Raw genomic sequence first — 19,305 nt, forward strand, 5'->3', positions numbered from 1 at the left:
GTTTCCTGGGTGATCATATCTTGTGTTATTTATTTTCCGCTACTTTGCATGATTTGATCTTTGTTATTGTAATAACCTAGACTTGTTAAATTGGACTAAGTAACAACTTGGCTAATTACCTAGGTTAAATCAATTATTTTTAAGGGGTCTAAAAACCAACAAGTGGTATCAAAGTAGGTTGCTCTTTTGTTGTTGATCTTTTGATCACTGAACTAATCCTTGACCCCTTTGTTATGGATTCTTGGAAATTCTTTTTGCTTATTCATCAACTTGCTTACTTTGTGTATTTGTCTCTTGTTGAGTTTGTTAAATCTTTTCTTGGACGTCGTGGTCTTATCATATGTGGTAATAATTATCTGTGTTATACTGCCTTAACCGCCTCAAAGGCACGTGATTCTTGTCTTTGGTATTTGGATAGTAGTTGTTCCAGGCATATGACAGGAAACAAAGGATTATTCAAGAACCTCTTTGAAGGAAAGATTGGGACAGTCACTTTTGGAGATGGAAGCAAATCTGTCATCAGAGGCGTTGGAACTGTGGACATCCCAGGCTTACCAGTCTTTGAAGATGTTTGGTATGTTGATGGACTGAAGGCAAATTTACTCAGCATCAGTCAGATTTGCAACAATGGACTGAATGTTCTCTTCACTAAGTATGAATGTCAGATACTTGATGGAGGAGGTGACTGTATGTGTGTTGGTGTAAGGACAACGGACAACTATTATGGATTGACACCAAGCATAAGCAACAAGTGTTTTAGTGCAAAGATTGATCAAGTTGATTTGTGGCATCAACGGTTAGGGCATGCAAGTCATAAGCAGTTATAAAAGATTTTCAAATGTGATGCTGTTGTTGGTTTACCTAAGTTTGAGAAGATAGATAAGTGCATATGTGGACCATGTCAAATAGGTAAACAGATAAAATCTAAACATGTGGCTAATGTTCAAACTTCAAGACCTCTGGAGTTACTGCACATTGATCTTATGGGTCCTACTCGAGTTCAGAGTTTAGGAGGAAAGAAATATATTCTAGTGGTTGTGGATGACTTTACCAGATATACTTGGGTTGTGCTTTTGAAAGATAAAGCTGAGGCTCCTGAGAAGATGACACATCTGTGTAAGAAATTGCAGGTTGAAAAAGATATTGTGATAGCCAGAATCAAAAGTGACCATGGAAGAGAATTTGAGAATACCAAGCTGGCTACTTTTTGCAATGAACAGGGCATACATCAAGAGTTCTCTTCACCCAAGACACCACAACAAAATGGAATAGTTGAACGGAAAAATAGGGTCGTTCAGGAGATGGATCGTGTCATGCTGCACAATAAAAAATTGCCAAAATCTTTCTGGGGAGAAACAGTTAACACTGCTTGCCATATACTCAACCGGGTGTATTACAGACCTGATTCCAAGAAGATTCCTTATGAACTCTGGAGATGAAAGAAGCCAGTCATTAAGTATTTCAGGATATTTGGTAGTGATTGTTACATTCTACATGATAGAGAGAACCTAGAGAAATTTGATGCAAAGAGTAACAAAAGATATTTTCTAGGGTACTCCTCTACTAGTAGAGCATATAGAGTGTATAATCTGAGAACCAAAAATGTCATGGAATAGTCAAATGTTGTGATCAATAATGAAGTATGTCTAGAAGCACATTCAGAAAGTACTATTCCTATTCAAGATAAGCCTATGGAGGTTAATGACTCACTTCCTATTGATTATGTTGGGAAACATAGTGATGAGGAGCTAATGGTGTTAAATGATGCAATTTTTGTGCTATCAACTCCTGAACCATCCACTCCAATTCATGAGACTCAACAGGTTCACATGAGTTTAGTCCTTCATCAGAACAGAAAGGTACCTCCATATCTCTAGTTAAAGGTCCTTCCTCTAGAGTAAGGCTAATCATCCCTCCTCAAACATATTGGGAAGTCTGAATGATAACATGAGATTAAGGTCAAAAGTCTTAAGTGTAATTACACACTCATGCTATCTGTCCCAATTTGAACCGAAAAAGGTAGATTAGGCACTTCAAGATGCTGATTGGGTAAACTCTATGCATGAAGAACTTCATCAATTTGTTCGGAATGATGTGTGGGAATTAGTTCCTAGACCAAAGGGTGTAAACGTAATTGGAACTAAATGGATCTTTAAGAACAAGTCAGATGAACATGGCACTGTTATCATAAATAAATCAAGACTTGTTGCTCAAGGCTACACACAAGTAGAAGGGATTGATTTTGATGAGACTTTTGCACCGGTAGCAAGATTGGAATCCATTAGAATACTGTTGACTATAGCTAGTCATCTGAATTTCAAGCTATATCAAATGGATGTCAAAAGTGCTTTCTTGAATGGAATGTTGCAAGAAGAAGTACATGTTGAACAACCTAAAGGCTTTGTTGACCCTCACAGACCGGATGATGTGTATAAATTGAAGAGAGCTCTATATGGTTTGAAACAAGCTCCTTGGGCTTGGTATGATAGATTGACTGCATATCTCACTGAGCTTGGCTTCAAAAGGGGATCTACAGACACTACTCTCTTCATAAGAAAGGATATGAACAGTTTTGTTGTAGCTCAAATTTATGTTGATGATATTGTTTTTGGTGCTACTAATGACTCAGTTGCTCATTCTTTTGCAGATGAAATGAAGGCGATGTTTGAAATGAGTATGGTTGGTGAACTAACTTATTTATTGGGATTACAGGTGAAGCAAATGGACTCAAGGATCTACATCAACCAAGCAAAATATGCAAAGAATCTAGTCAAGAAATTTGAACTGGACAATGCTGCACATGCCAGAACACCAACGGCCGCCAATGCAAAACTAACAAATGATCCGTCAGGTGAGTCTGTTGATGTTACATTATACAGAAGTATAATTGGATGTCTTTTGTATTTGACTGCTAGTCGGCCTAATATTGCATTTAGTGTTGGTGTTTGTTCTAAATTTCAATTTAATCCTAAAGTTTCACACTTAAATGCTGTCAAAAGAATAATTAAATATGTTGCTGGAACTTGTAATTATGAATTATTCTACCGCAAAAAGTCTAATCTGTCTCTTGCTAGTTTTTCTGATTCTGATTAGGCTGTTAATGCTGATGATAGAAAAAGCACCACTGTGGGTGTTTTTATGTTGGAGCTAATCTTGTTTCTTGGATGAGTAAAAAGCAAAATTCTATGTCCTTGTCTACTGCCGAGGCAGAATATATTTCTGCTGGAAGTTGTTGCTCACAACTTTTTTGGATGAAAAAGGTTTTAACTAATTATAGGATATCCCAAGATACCATGGTTGTTTATTGTGATAACTCTAGTGCTATTGACATATCTAAGAACCTTGTTCAACATACTAAGACTAAGCACATAGAGATTAGGTATCACTTCATTAGGGATCTTATTGAAAGAAAGATTGTGTGTCTTAAGTATATTCCTACTGAACATCAGAATGCCGACATTTTCACCAAACCTCTTGATAGAAGTAAGTTTGAGACTCTTCGTCAAGTAATTGGTGTGATTCTGTGTCCCTGATCAGTCTTGGTCTTCATGGTTCTTGTGTTTCATTGCTCTACCCTTTGTGACCATTGTTCTTTGGTTTTTTTTTTTTTTTTTTCTAGGATTTGCATTGCATAACATTCATGCATTTCATTCTAGGTGTTTTTTTAAAATAAAAAAAAATAATAAAAAAAAAAGGAGAAAAAGGAAGCAAATTGTATTTTGTACTATTCTTCTTGGTTTTTAAAGAACAAGGTTGGTCAATTTATTTTCACATAACATGTCGTTTGTACCTTATTTAGCTTTGATGAGCTTACTTATTGCACTTTACTAGTTGAAGTTTTGTAGTGCATGTTGTGTGGAAAAGATGTTTATGGTTTTTGATTACTCTGTCTTAATCTTGAAGTCACATGTTTTTGACTGTCGGACTTGAACTTTTAGAGAAAGGCATATGTAAGGTTGAATTTAATCAACCATGTGTTGGCTTTATTCCGTGACAAATTTGCTTGTAATACAGCACTTAGAAACCCTGTATTTAGGTGGGAATCATGTAAGGGTAGTGTGTGAGAGAGTGTGAAGAAATGCTCAAGATTGTGCAGTGAAGCAGGAACTTGCGGCTGGAACTCGCGGGAGGTTCGCGGCTTGCAAGCCACCAAAAGTTGCATACGCGCAGAGCATGCAAGGAAGCTGAATAATCATGCCAGCTGGAGTACTACAGGACAAAAATCCAGACTGGCCATTCAGTTATCTCGCAACTTGAACTCACTCAGTCAAGTTGCGAGGTCAAGTCGCTAGCCGACCCTGTTTTGGAAAAACTGACTCTCACATTCTATTCTCACACCAGTATAAATACTCCTCATTCTCACAAAATATGTGTGGTCATTCAGAAAGAAAAACCCTAAGAGAGGTTTCTTAAAAACACCCACCCAAGTAGAGAGAGCTACTCATTCTTAGAGAGAAATCTTTGTAATCTATTTTCATTCCCTCTCTCATTGTCATATCTATTGAAAGGAGATTTCTATCCAAACACTACCCACGCCCATTTAGAGTGTTGAGTGTTTTTGGAGTTTTGGGAAGCATTGGAAGATGTCAAGGATGGCCGATGCTATGGATTATAGCGGAATCCGGTAAGCTAGAAAAGAAAAAGGTTCGACGCAACCTCGTTGGAGCAAGAAGCTTGGAGGGCTTAGGTACATTGGGTAGATTAGGCTTGGAGGATCTATTACTGTTCATGTATCCCAACTGCATTTTCTAGTGGATTATTGACCGCTTAGAGGGTGGCAGAGAGGTTTTACACCGAGGGCTTCGGTTTCCTCTTCGATAACATATCGTGTGTTGTCCTTGTGTTTGCATCTCTCTTTCCTTAATCTTTGCCTTTTATTTTCTGCTGTGGATGTGATTTTAATTGGCTTAGATTGTTTACCAATTTTGTTTATAGCTTGTGTTCATTTTCTGTACACTAGTTGTTTGTCATAAAACTTGAATTGGTTATTTTGTAATTGGGGGTCTAAACATTCAAGGGTGTTTTATATGCCATTTGAACTTTCAGCATAAATAACCATCTCACCACTATTCACTAGCCAATCATGAACACCTTAGTGCATATCATAAGATTTTGTGCTCAAGAAAGTTTAGCACATGCACGAAAAAAACATAAGGTGAAGCCTCGGTTTAAATTGCTTAATACTTAAAATTGGTGTGTACTATTAGGCTTGATGCCAAAATCACATGACTTAAAATTGGTGTATATATTATGAGGCATAAATTCAAGAAACTTACATGATTGCAAGCTTATGATTTAGGAGATATGAGAGTTATATGATGTAACTCTTTAGGTGATAGTCTCTTTTAAATTCTTTCTGATGAATTTTGTAGACTTTGTGATTGATTGCTATTCACATATCACCTCACATGTATCTCAAGTTTTTGCTAGTTGCACACACTACACGAGTTACTCTTTGCTAAACTTTGTACATGTTATTGTGTGTGTGTTTATGGTCTGACCAACCAAGTTTTGCAAATACTTTGAATTTTGTGCAAAATTAATTTGTTGCTTGAAAATTTATGGAGAATGCAAGAAATTTTATTTTTGGGAATTTTGAGCTTAAAATTCTTATTTTTTTTGAAAGTCACATCATCACATACTCATGCATATTGCTCTTAAATTTCAATGCTTTGAGTCGATTCTAAATTTTTTTTTCAAAAAACTGTGTTTTTCCTCAAAATTAGTGAGCTTTTGCCCATTTCAATCGATCCATTCTATTTTTCGATCAATCGAAAATTTTTAAAAATGTTAGAGAGAGTCTCTGTCTGTTTCGATCGATCGAAACTGATTTACATCGATCGAACACTTTTAAAATTGTTTTGTTAAAGTCTCTGTCTGTTTCGATCGATTGAGGCTGTTTTTCGATTGATCGAAACTCGTGAATCATGTTTTTTAAAAGTCAGATTGGACTTTTTCAAAGGCACTTTTTCAAAACTTTTCAAACTTTCCTCTCTTTCTCTCCAACTTGGCTAGGCTCCACTAAGGATTTTTTGTCATTTTCTTCCGAAATTTTTGCAAGGTTTTTGTCTCCCAAGGCCAGTAAGTCCTTTTTGCCCTTCCTTTTGCATTTTATTTCATGATTTCATGCATTTTTCATGCATATTCATTGGGTATTTTCGGCACTTTTCATATTTTGGGGTTTTTGATGATGCAAACCATTTTTGGTGAAATTAATCATTGGGTTTTTGTTCTAGGATGTTATTATCATGATTCTTGTAGTTTAATTTGATCAATTTTGTGGTTTTTGAAAAATTGAAAATTCTAGGGTTTGAAATTGATCCGAATTGGGGATTTTGTTCAATTTTGGGTTAAATTGATGAAATTGGCTTGTTCAATTGATGTAATTGTTCATTATTTTCTAAAATCTACCTTGTAAGATGATCAATTAGTCAATATCTTTCAAATTGATCAAGTGGTTTTCCAAATTTTGGTTTTTGTGTTAATACCTCTATGTTCAAGCCAATTTTGTGAATTTGAACTTTTTTTGGACTTAATTGCACTGCATTAGGACATGCATCATGCCATTTAAATTGTTCATGCATCATATAGATTTTTGTTCTATATTTTTTTGTGCTAACTTAAAATTTTCCCTTGGTTTTGTCTTTTGTGTTTTTGTTCCTTTGCTCTGTGTTTTGGTCCTTATCCTAGCACCCTGCCTAGGAAAACTAGAGCCCATAGGATCCCTTCCACTTCCTCTAAGTCTCCCTCTAGGAATGAGGTGTTTAGGAATGATAAGTGCAGAGAGGCCTTTGATACTTTAAACAGTAAGCGTAAGATATGGGCTGAGCGAGCTGTAGTTTCAGATGAGAGTGATCTGGCCATTAGGGCTAACTTTGAGTCTAGAGGTTGGTTGCCTCTCTTAGAGATAGATCATCCACCCTGACCACGCTGATTAGAGAGTTCTTCTCGAACCTCTCTTATCACGTCTATGATTCCAACACCCTTGTTAGGAGTTGGATACGAGGTGTTGAGTTTACCATTACCCCTCGCGTAGTGGCTGAGGCTTTTAGGGTTTCGGTTGTTCGGGAGCCTGACTATCCCTATGATGAGTCACCCTCTTTAGATGTTGTCATGTCATACATCACTGGGTCATCTATCCAGTGGGGTTTTGATCTTCGGATCACGTCCACTGAGCTTATCGAGACTGCCTATCTTTTCTTTAGGATAGCGTGTCATTCGTTGTGGCTTATTTCTCATTTCCACACTATCCCTCTAGAGCGATGTGTGTTTTTGTATGCTTTTGTTTCTGGTGCATCGATCAGTTTCCCTCATTTTTTCCTTCGTTCTTTGAACGAGGTTCATAGGAGTTCTGCCATAGGGCATGCGCTTATTCATCCTATTTTCATTCATAGGATTTTGCTCTTTTTAGGTCTAGATGGTTTCCCGTTTGGTGAACTTATTCATGTAGTTGCTCCTATAGGTGCCACCTTTCTTAGACAGAGGGCTGCTTACTTGAGAGTTGGTCCTTCGCGTCCTAGGGGTGCGTCATCTAGTGTTGTTCCCCCTCCTCCCTCTTCTACAGGTGCTGATGCTGCTGAGACATCATGTGCTGCTGCTGATGCTAATGTTCCTCCACCGACTACTTCGGATGATTCAGACATTCAACGTACGGTGGATCATGTCTTGACCGTTCAGGCGGCTCATGGATAGATTTTAAGGGACGTGCTCAATGAGATCCGTGCCTTGCATGTGGAGTTGGCGCAGTTTTGACCACCTCCCTTTTGATGATGGATTTTGTTTGCCCTTTGGCATTCCATCACAAAAAGAGGGAGTACTTTGTAGAGGTTTTGTTTTCAGGGGGAGAGTATTTTCTTTGGTGGGAGTTTGTGGAGTTTAGATTGTATCTAGGTACTTCACATTGTATCTTATTTTTTTAGCTCTTGCCATGTTAATGATGGGATATTCATGTTAGGGGGAGTATTTTTTTTGTTACCTTATATTGTTTCTTGTTTCAAACTATTTATTGATTTATATTTATGAGTTATTCATTGATATATGTCTTTATTGTGTGTTGTTTTGAAATCAATAATTAAATTTGTTTACTTGTTTCCTTGTATTGTTTCCACACATGCGATTATGCATTTTGTTTAGTGTTTTAGGAAATATATAGGTTGATTCAATTGAGCTGCTGTCTACACTTGCAACTGATGGATAGTAGTTAGGATTGAATTTGTTTTTATGAGCATTATTTTTGTAAAGGACTTTTATTTTGTAAACTTTGAGCTTCTAGTTGTGTTTTATCACGGATTACCAAATGGGGAGTTTGTTATGTTCTAAAGACTTAGGATTGTATGCATTTAGAACTCTAATTTGTATTGTTGGTAAACCATGATCAAAACAATGTGTTTAGAAGTATTTTAGTCTTGCTCAAAGTTATGCATTTATGTAAAGTTGGAATCAAGCTTAATGCAGAAAAGATTAATGCATTTCGGCTTGGCTCGATCGATCAAAACTTAGGCTCGATCGATCGAAGCTCGAGCAGAATGTTTTTTCTGCAGATTTTCCAACTCAGCCCTAGTTATTTTAAAAAGTTTTTAGGGTTTCTAATTTGTCTTAAGTATAAAAGGCAAACCCTAAACATGTTTTAGGGTTGCTCATATTGCGGTTTGTGTAAATCTCTTGTGAGATCTAGAGGAGCTTTCCTTTACACAAACTTAGGGTTTTCAAGGAGAAGATTTATCTACACCTTAATGATCAACTCAGTTGCTGCCATTAAAGCTTAAAGAAAACACAAGTGGGTGTGCTTGTATCTGGTGGTGAATCCAAGAAAGAAGGAGTCCGTGGATTTGGAGCTTGCACGTAGTCGTGTCAGTAAGTTCTACTGATTGGTAGCAATAAGAAGTTGAGTGTGAGGGCTTGTAAGTCTTATTGTATGAACTTCGATTCTTTCAAGATAGTGGATTCAAAATTACCTTGAGGATAACTAGGTCAAATCCTCCCCAGGTTTTTACCTGTTTGATTTCCTAGGTGATTATATCTTGTGTTATTTATTTTCCGCTGCTTTGCATGATTTGATCTTTGTTATTGTGATAAACTAGACTTGTTAAATTGGACTAAGTAACAACTTGGCTAATTACCTAGGTTAAATCAATTGTTTTTAAGGGGTCTAAAAACCAACAAATGGGTTTTTGTTTTCAGCAATGAATTTATGTTTTACAAGGATGGGTTTTCATTTTCTGATTTGGAATGGTGTTTTCTGGCATGGGATTTCCGTTTACAAGCCATCATGCCAATACTCTAGCAACTACAAATCTGAGACGAACGATGCTTTTCGCGGATTGAAGGAGCAATGGGTTTTGGTTTTTCGACGGAGAGGTAATGTTTCTCAAGGTTGGGTTTTTATTTTCTGGCATGGGATGGTGTTTTCTGGAGTGAGTTTTCCATTTTCACACCACCGTAGTTCCAGTACTCCGGCTGCTGCAATTTGTTTTGGGGCTCAAGCTTTTTCACATATGGGTTTTGGGAGGAAGATGAAGAAAAGAAGTAAAGTTACGGTGGAATTTATAATTGAAAATTTGAAATAACTAAAGCTTTAAGTGTTGTGGTATGTTGGTGGGCCCAAGGTGATTAGGTGGCTTGTCACATGTGAAAGTTGTGCACAAAGTTGTGGGATTGGGTGTGGCACTAGAATTACCCAAAATGGCTCGACGAAAACTAGCATTACTTGGAACATCAAACAAAAGAAGATGAGAGATATCCTCTGGCACATCTTCTAACCAAACAGTTAACCTCGAACAGTCTTTAGCTTTTTTGGCTAGTGCACCAGCAACTACATTATAGTTGCATTTTAGTTGCGTTTTACATGACAAAACTGAATAAAATTAAAATTAGCAGCTAACATCTTGATGTTGTTGATAATGTCGCCATACTCGAGAGTTTGAACTTCCTTGGGTGATGGCTTGGGTGACCACAGCAGAATCTCCTTTGAAAACCACCTCTCTCTGACCGATTTCTTTTGCAAATTGAACTGCCCTGCGGAAAGCCAACGCTTCCATTACTGCAACCGTAGTGGATAGGGGGTTCGGCATTGATAAAGGTCAAATATACCAAGTTAGTCCTCCTATTCCGATTTCTTTATAATGGACGGACAATATGCCATTTTTTTTTATATGCAAAAAATACACATGTGGGCTAATATGCCTTTCTCTCTCTTAGATTGAGAGAGAGATGATTTCATGATCGAATTTGGTAAGTAAGCAATATAATGGAAAAGGAACAAAAGGACTAACTTGAGCACTAAAATATTTTAGGAATAAAATAATTTTATTCACAATTTAGGAGTTGTCCTCAACCATGGAATTTTTAGGTATGATTAGTCACCTTTTACTATACGTCGAGAATTCATAGTGTCAATGGTGATTTTAGATAAATTCTTCTAGGTTTTTTTTTTTTTTTTTTTGAGAATAAAAATTCTTCTAGTTGATGATGAACTTTTGGATATAATGGGCAAGGGTGATATTTGAATCATACTATTAAATGATTTAATAATATCTTTTTGCTTGACAACAAAATTTGTGTTCAAGTGAGATTTAAAAATAAATAAATAAATTTTATTTGATACAAGGTAATTATATATAGAATATTTTTGGAGTGTCATAAATGCATATTCTTCTCTATCACATAATTGTGGGTTCAATTAATTAAATTTATAGTGAGACCTATAATTCATGTAAATGAGAAAAATATGCATTTATAGTAGTACTTCCAGAATATGCAATAATTTTACTTTGATACACGATAAGAACATTAAATGGTGCGTACGATATCAACATCTCCATTTGACGAGATCCATTACCTCAATTCATCCAATATATATATATTCATTACCTTAAATTATGGGGTCATGTCAGAATGGCTGGCCAAGCTAACCCAGTGGTGCCGTCATTTGTCATGGTTAGCCAATAGCCATGTAAGCAAGTCAAAGTGGTAAAGGCAAGGAAGTTTCTATTAGGAAAATGCTATAGTAGAAACCAGATGTCGCCCAAGGCTTTGTAATCCGTTAGGCATTGAGAAAAGTCAGTGAGTTTGATTAAAACCCGTTATCGTTTGGTTTAAAACATGAGACAAAGAAGATGAGAATGTATGAGCGTAGACCATGGTCTATTCAGAGAATTCACATTATCATCGAAAACTGACAGCCAAAATTGCAACAAGGCTTCAAATATGCTTTAGCTTTTAAGTGCCAAGTCTTTTTCAGTGTCTGATTCATCACTAGCCAGTAGTCAAACTTTCTTCTTTTTCGCCTCTGCGCACGGATCAAAGCTCCCAGTCATACAATCATTCACTCAACATCATAGACATAGCGCAAAGCCATCGAACCATCACATGCTAGATAGCAGCACTCTCACAAATTAACTAAAAAACCAACTCTAAAAAGTTTAGTCCCCACGCACTCTGAGAAGGCCACATTCGTCCTTACACACATACTTAACAGTAAATCATATTCGAAACCCACATCACAGTGATGACACCCTTACCTCGCCTTTAACTTGAACACCACACCAGCAGATAGCATCCCAGAACAACCCAGCAACCCCCATGCACACAAGAATACCATGGAAGAACCACTCCAACACCCACAAGCACAAGCAGCTAACTTCACAGCAATACCTACTAGACATAGCGAAAGCGAGACGGGCGAGAAAAGGAAGCTTAAAAGCGAATTTGGGTTTGGACTGAAGGCTGAAAGCCTAAACCCGACCCCCGAAAGTGAGGCCCATTGTTTAAAGCCCACCCCAGAAAGTGAGACCCATTGTTTAAAGCCCACCCAATTTTCAAGAAAAGTCCAGTAGCCTGATCTAATCGGAATCCCATAACCCACACTGATCCTAGTCCAAAGTCCAAACCTCGCTTCAGGCCCAAACTCAATTCCCAACTTAAGGTGTGGATGTTCCTAAAATAGACAAGTATGGGTCAACTACTAATGCATTATTTTTTCTTAATATTACTCTTATAATCTAAAATTTCTTTAACCAAAAAAAATCTTGTTCTAAAATGTATAGAGAACATTTGTTCTTTTTTTTTTTTTTTTTTTTTGAGAAGCAAACACACACACACACACAAGGAGAGGGAAAGGGGTTCTAACACAAAGGCATACCACAACTCCACTCAAAAACCATGATTAAAGAAACATTTGTTCTGATTAATATGATTAAAAGAAAGTTCATAGGTCACAACTTACAAATAGACTAGATGAAAAATAATTAGTATTTTTTGGACCAATGTAAAGACTAACTTGATATAAATACAGATATACTTTCTCACACACACACATACATATATATATATATATATATATATATGAGAGAGAGAGAGAGAAAGATTTTTTGGATTTAAATTTTTTGTATATATTTGACTTGCCCCTAGAATTAATTTTTAACTTCGCCATCGAGTGACAAGTCTGCTTTCTATTTCTGTCCTAGATCTATAATATAAAATAAAAAGTTTTTAATTTTTTATCATCTTCTTCCAATTTTGTGAAATTTGGAAAAAAAAATAATTTTTATTTGGACATTCAAAAATTCAACCACTAATAATGACATTCTGAATATTACGAAATTTGGAAGAAAAATTATTTTTTTATTTGTACATTCAAAAATTCAACCACTAATGAAGATATTATGTCATGTAGGTATGTCTCATAAGTTGAAATTTTTTACTTTGAAAAAAAATAAATAAATAAAAACAGCCTATTTATGCCAAAACGAAAAAATAAAAAACAAATACCTTCATATATAAACAAAATATAATTAATATGCAATTTTATTTTGTGGCTTTCTTCATTAAAGCATCAATCAATATATATATATATATATATATATATGTGAACAAAACTTATGTACAATAAGTTACGTGTTGTTCCTTAAGTTCCCCTCTTAAAACTCTGTCATGTGGCTACTTAAAAAATACACTTGCATCCATGAGAAAAAATTCACATAGCAGAATCTTAAGAGAGAAACTTAAAAAACAACACCTAAATACTCTCTCTCTCTCTCTCTCTCTCTCTCTCTCTCTCTCTCTCTCTCTCTCTCTCTCTCTCTCTCTCTCTCTCTCTCTCTCCACACACACACACACACACACACAAATGTCTATGTACAACACTAACATACGCACGTACCCACACGCATGTTAGAGTACCACATGTTATATAAATTTTGCCCATCCCTTGCTCCACCATTGATGTTATAGATTATCTCAATTAATTGTTTACTTTAAAAGTTAACAAAGAAATATTTATGTATTAATAAATATATTTTAATTACTAAGTATTAATAATAATAAAAAGAAACAAATTAGACAGTATTGTAGAAGAGATTATAGGTAATATTTAGACAGAGTTTGCTTAGAGAATATCAAAGATAAATTTAATCAAAACTTGTAATTTTGAATCGCCATAGTCTAGTTTAATTAAAAACATAAATCTTATGATACTATGGGTTTTTTTTTTTATATATTATAATTTAATAATTGCAAAATCAAGAAGATGTGTCAGTTGAGTTGCAAAACTCTTGACATTATTATAATATTATGGTAGTGATTTAAAAAATATGAACTTTTAAAAGACTGTAACAATATTAGAATTTGTCGCTAAAAAGTTTAAAGTCTTTAACTTTTTCTATCATTATATAAATACCTAACTGTATAATTCACTCACCAATTATACTGCAAGGTATTTGCATTCCATCAACTCATGCCACCAATGAAATTCCCATAAGTATTGGAAACTCAAAAAATGGAGAAAATTATCAAGTAAGAAATATTGGATTAGGTACGTTTTTATCTAGACTCTCTTACCTTAACATGTATGGTATGCTATAATATGTACTGTAATGAAATATGTATTTATGAGTTATACAAATATTGACATACAATAACATACATTACGAAATATAAAATAAAATAAAACCAACCAAAAAAAAAAAAAGTACCAATGTTTTCTCAATTCTCTAACACTTAAACTGCATGGCTATTTTTACACTTTTTTTTTTATATGAACAAAAAATGGGTGGGGGGCAACCAACATGGTAATTCTACCTAGGCGTGATTATAGTAGGAACATACTCACTAGGTCTGAGGCTCTACTAGGGTGCAAAAGGACCATGGTGAGCCATAGCTTCCTAATTTCACGAGGGACACTAGTGAATCTTGAGCCACTGAGGGAGGTAACCCAAGTGAGTACATATTCGAACTCGAACCTTAGACCTCACACTCAACACATCTTGTGCATCACCCAAAACCACTAGACCACACGTCTCAGTGGTATGGCTATTTTTACACTTGTAAGTGGAAACTATTGATATTACATTTGAGAATAAAGCTACCGCATCAAATTATTTAATTTTTGAGGTTAAATTTGTTTTTTGAATTAATTAAGCAGAATAAATAAAGTACAGCTCTCTATTGTTTTTAAATGAACTGATTTTTCCCCCTCTTTGCAGCTTGTCTGCTTGTTTCGAAACTCCTTATAATATTGGGTACGCTACATTTACTCAATTAGTAATTTCAAATCTTAGTAATTGATTGTGTTCAACTTTTTGCATGCTCTTTCTTTTTTGTTATTTAGTATTTATTTTCCTAATCTAGTAGATTTAGAAAATTTTGTTTTAATCATTGACATAGGGATCAAACAAATTAATGAATTGAAGTTGCTTCATTACCAATCGGCTCAACTTCTAAGCCGAGTGTGCAATGAGCTACCGGGTTTAAGTGATTAACAATTGTCAGATGCTCGTGTTCTTGATGCTGTACTCAAAGCTATCCAGAAAGGGTTAATTGAGTTTGTTATTGCTGTACTGAGCACAAAAATTGAACTTGTGTGGAGCAAAACAAAGGAAACATCAAGAAACACATTTATGTGGGCTCTTCAACATCGTCAGCATAAAATATTTTGCCTCATATACCGATGTCATATAAAGAACGCAATATTGCCTTCAGCAGATAGCAAGAACAATAACTATTGCGTGTGGCAGCGATTTTAGATTCTTCCTCTGGACTACGTACCGTTCCAGGTGCAGCTCTACAGATGCAAAGAGAACTACAATGGTATAAGGTAAAATCACTCAGTCTGCATTATTTTGATCTAATCTCTCAGCTATACACAATATACTTGTTTTTTTTTTTTTTTTTCCTTGGGAGGGGATAATAATTTTTTGTTTTAATCTGAAATTAAAAAAATTTATTATAACCAAATCTAAGTGTACATATAATCTAAGTGTATATAGGTGTAAAACTCTCTCTTATACGAAAAATTATTTGATATCAAATGATATTGTATCAAAATCCAATAAGTGAGAAACATGTCTGTAAAAAATAATTACCTCACTAACAAATGAATGACATATGTTAGTGGGTAGTGATTTTTGCACACATGTCTTTTATTTATTAAATTTGATATAGATAATGTAGTATTATTTGATATAAAATATTTTTCCATCTATAGACTTGGAACCCAGCCCTTATCAAAATTTAATAAATAAAAGACTTATATTTATAAAGTGACTATCATAGTAAGAATTGGCAATACAATATAATTTTTTTTTTTAGTAAAACTAATCTAAATTGAATTAAATCATAATGGAGTGGCATCTTATAGTTTTTCCCTATAGATATTACAAGCAATAATAAATTTTTATTTTTATTTTTAGAAATGAGAATATTCAAGACTACAAATCTTTCACTGAGAATAAATTGAATCATTGATCTCACTTCTTTATAACTAGTCGCTAACCCGTGCGATGCACGGGAAAACTATTGAAAATAAATTTTAAAAAATATTTTATATATATATATATATATATATTTTTTAATATTGAATATATCATTTTCCATGTCAAGATCTAAAGAAATATAATTTTAAAATATTTTTATTGGTGTTGCATATCAGTTTGATATTTTAATCCCTTGGTTTTTAATGGGTCATGAAAAACACTAAGTTGGTGGCACCTAGCCAAAATGTCAAGTTTTCAAAATTGGCTTAACGTAATTGTTTCTTCTCGCTAGTGGCCACACAATTGCAGTATCAAAGATTCATACTTTAATCATAGATAAGTTGTAGAATATGCTATATAGATGATCTCAAACCAAGAGGTGTAAAAAATAAATAAATAAATAAAACAAACAAACTTACCAAGATTTCGCACAAACCATGAAGTTAATTTAAAAAGATGCAAGAGTGAGATATTTTGTCAAACACATGATGTGCATGTTCTAAAACAGGAATGAAAAAGTTATTTTGTAACATGAATCCACTCAAATATTACACCAAAGACAAACTAAGTATATTGTAATTGAACAAACAATGATCCCAAGTTGGCAAGAATAAAGCAAAATGATCAATTTCAAATTTCAACATTAGATGGGTGGCATATGAAGTACTCAAGCAAAAATCAAAACCAACAACGTATATAAGAAATGCAAACAGAATGTTCTGTGACTTCTAAAAGCAAAATTTATGACTTGGACATTATCACTGAGCTGGAAATCTTTGTTTATTTATAATTTTATTTTATAAAAGAACTCAAAGATCTCATTAATGAGAATAAAATTGAATACATCCAAAGATAGTTGATCGGTTATATTTTGATTTGCCTCAACTTGTTTTCGTGTTGTTTGATTTTGGAAGTAATTTTTTGGTGAATGAATTTGAGGGTTTATAGAATTTGTTAAGAAACACAAAGCATGGCACAAAGAGAAATCATCGAAGAAAAAAAAGTAATTACAAAATCATATAATTAAGCAACCCAGATTCTCAAATTTCTAATTGTCCTGATTGTTATTCAACATTTCCTTTGGAATTTGGATCAATTTGTAGAGCATTAAGTTAACTATACATATAAAAATTTTAAGAGACAGAATTATATGTATGTAGAACATATCACATGCGTAACGAAGAAGAGGGGCAGTATTGTTTTTTAATGTTAAAAAAGAAACCTTATGCGTCCTGGTCCTGCCAGACTCTTTGACTCTCTAATCATGAACCCATCCAGAGAGCAACCAACCAAAGCCATGGGAATTTTTTTTCATACACTTAGTCCCTTTGTGAATTGCCCCGCCTTGGATTTCGCGTAATTTTGGATATAGTGGACTATCTCAGTGGTGACATACTGACAGCGATGAATGAGTTTCGTTGTTTCTGGAAGTTATTTAAGTCAACATAGTTGGCTTTTTTATAAACATATTTTTTGTTTAGCCATTGAAGCTCTCTAAAGTTTGAACAGTGGCAAAGAAAAAGAAAGGGTTTATCAGGAGGAGAGAGACAGTGATCGGGTTTTAGAAAAGTTAAATTATGTTTTTTTTTTTTTTTTTTTAAATATTGTGCTGACGTGGAAAATTGTGAAAGCTTCAAAAGTTTTGATTTTATATATATATATATAGATGAGAGGGAAAAAACGCTAAATTACAAGGTGTTTCTAATAAGATTTAGATCCTCTAGATTTCCCGTTTCTAATATAATATTTTATCTCAATCATTCCATATTTGTTCATGAGAATTTGCTTAATAAACATAGGAGGTGGAGAGCGTTGTCCATCCTTTTTTAATAGAATCTAAAAAAAAAGATGGTCGAACACCTCGAGAACTGTTCACGGAGACCCACAAAGAGTTGGTTGATAAGGGAGAAAAATGGATGAAGAAGATAGCGACTTCTTGTACAGTGGTTGGTGCTCTAATTATTACCATTATATTTGCAGCAGCAATTACCGTTGCTGGTGGTGACGATTCAAATACAGGCTTGCCAATGATCTTAAACAGCAAGGTGTTTACGCTCTTCATAATATGTGATGCACTATCTCTCCTTTCTTCCTCAACTTCAGTATTGATGTTTCTTGGCATCCTCACATCAAGTTATGCAGAAGAAGATTTTCTTGAATCCTTACCTAGAAAGATGATTATTGGCCTTTCTACCCTTATCTCTTCTCCATAGCAACTATGATGATAACTATCTGTGCTTGTCTTTTCATTATTCTACATGGAAAATCATGGATGGTCATTTCTGTCATTTGCCCTGCTAGTGTTCTAGTCGCTCTATTTACATCGACTCAATTTCACCTTCTTATTGACATGTTCAACTCAACTTATGAATTTGGAATCTTTGACAGAAATATCGACTCTTAGTCATAAGTTTTTCATTGTGATGTATGATGTATTAGCGTATCTTAAATAATTGGCATATGGACAGAAATGATTTTTTTTTCCTTTTGTTTGGGAAGATAACTTACGAACTTTCAGCTTGTGATGCATAAACATTGCTCTTCTAGACCTCATTATCCATAAGATATTTTTTCATGTTCAGCATTTTCTTATGTCACACAATATCATAGCCAAAGAACAGAAATAAAGCAAAAATAAAGGAATAATGTTATGTTTACAATATTTTTAAAGTCGAATGAAGACTTAGAGCCACATGAATTGGACCATAAATGTGCAAAAATCTTCACATTCCTAAACACAACTCAACAATACACAAAACGACATCAAAAGCCGATACTATACAAAACGGGTTTACAAGCCCTCTCTTGCCTCACGAAGTGGGTTCAAAGCCCAGAGTTCTTCACTACACGGATCAAGCATGAAGCCTAAATATAACATTTTTTCCATCAAAGCCTGAGAACCCTTGTCTACACAAAATGGACTACCGGAATTAAAAAATTCACTCAAAAAGCCATTGGGGTCATTCAAACTAATTGGGTTAGAGGGCCACGCTCAAGCATGAAGCCCAAGAAATGCCAAGGCAATCCAGCCCACCAAGAGAGAAAAAAGAAGTAACCAAATGTTGGACTCATTTCTTACTAACTTGAGGAACCAGTCAACGGTTGGAGTAGTTACTAGTTACACTAGAAGACAAAAATGGAGCTGATGTCATAGGAGTAAGTCACGTGTACAAGTGATTCAAAATCCTCTTTTCCGTAAGCTGTAACTAACCCTTTGTTAGAGCATTTTTATTTGAAAATGTTATCCTATCATATTTTACCATCTCAAAAAATTACTTTATTAATTATAGGTATAAATACACTTTTAGTCCCTACGTTTTGACTCGATTTCTATTTTGGTCCTTACATTTTTTTTTTACCACTTTTAGTTTCTAAACCAATTAACGAGTTCCATTTTGGTCATCTCCGTCAGTCAACCGACGGAAATTGCTGAGGTGGCTGTCCGAAGAATTAAAATATTATAAAAATTCCACATCACTCCTGACACATCAGCATATAAATTTAAAATATTAATTTATTAATTTTAACTAAATAATAAAATTAAAAACATAATTAA

General features: G+C 34.6%; 1 pseudogene; it reads left to right on the plus strand.

Annotated features, from left to right (window-relative positions):
• Positions 1–1,691: 1,691 nt before the first annotated feature.
• On the plus strand, positions 1,692–18,153 carry LOC115985267 (annotated as a pseudogene).
• Positions 18,154–19,305: the final 1,152 nt, after the last annotated feature.

This window comes from Quercus lobata, chromosome 4, assembly GCF_001633185.2.
Source record: "Quercus lobata isolate SW786 chromosome 4, ValleyOak3.0 Primary Assembly, whole genome shotgun sequence".
NCBI classification, from domain to species: domain Eukaryota; kingdom Viridiplantae; phylum Streptophyta; class Magnoliopsida; order Fagales; family Fagaceae; genus Quercus; species Quercus lobata.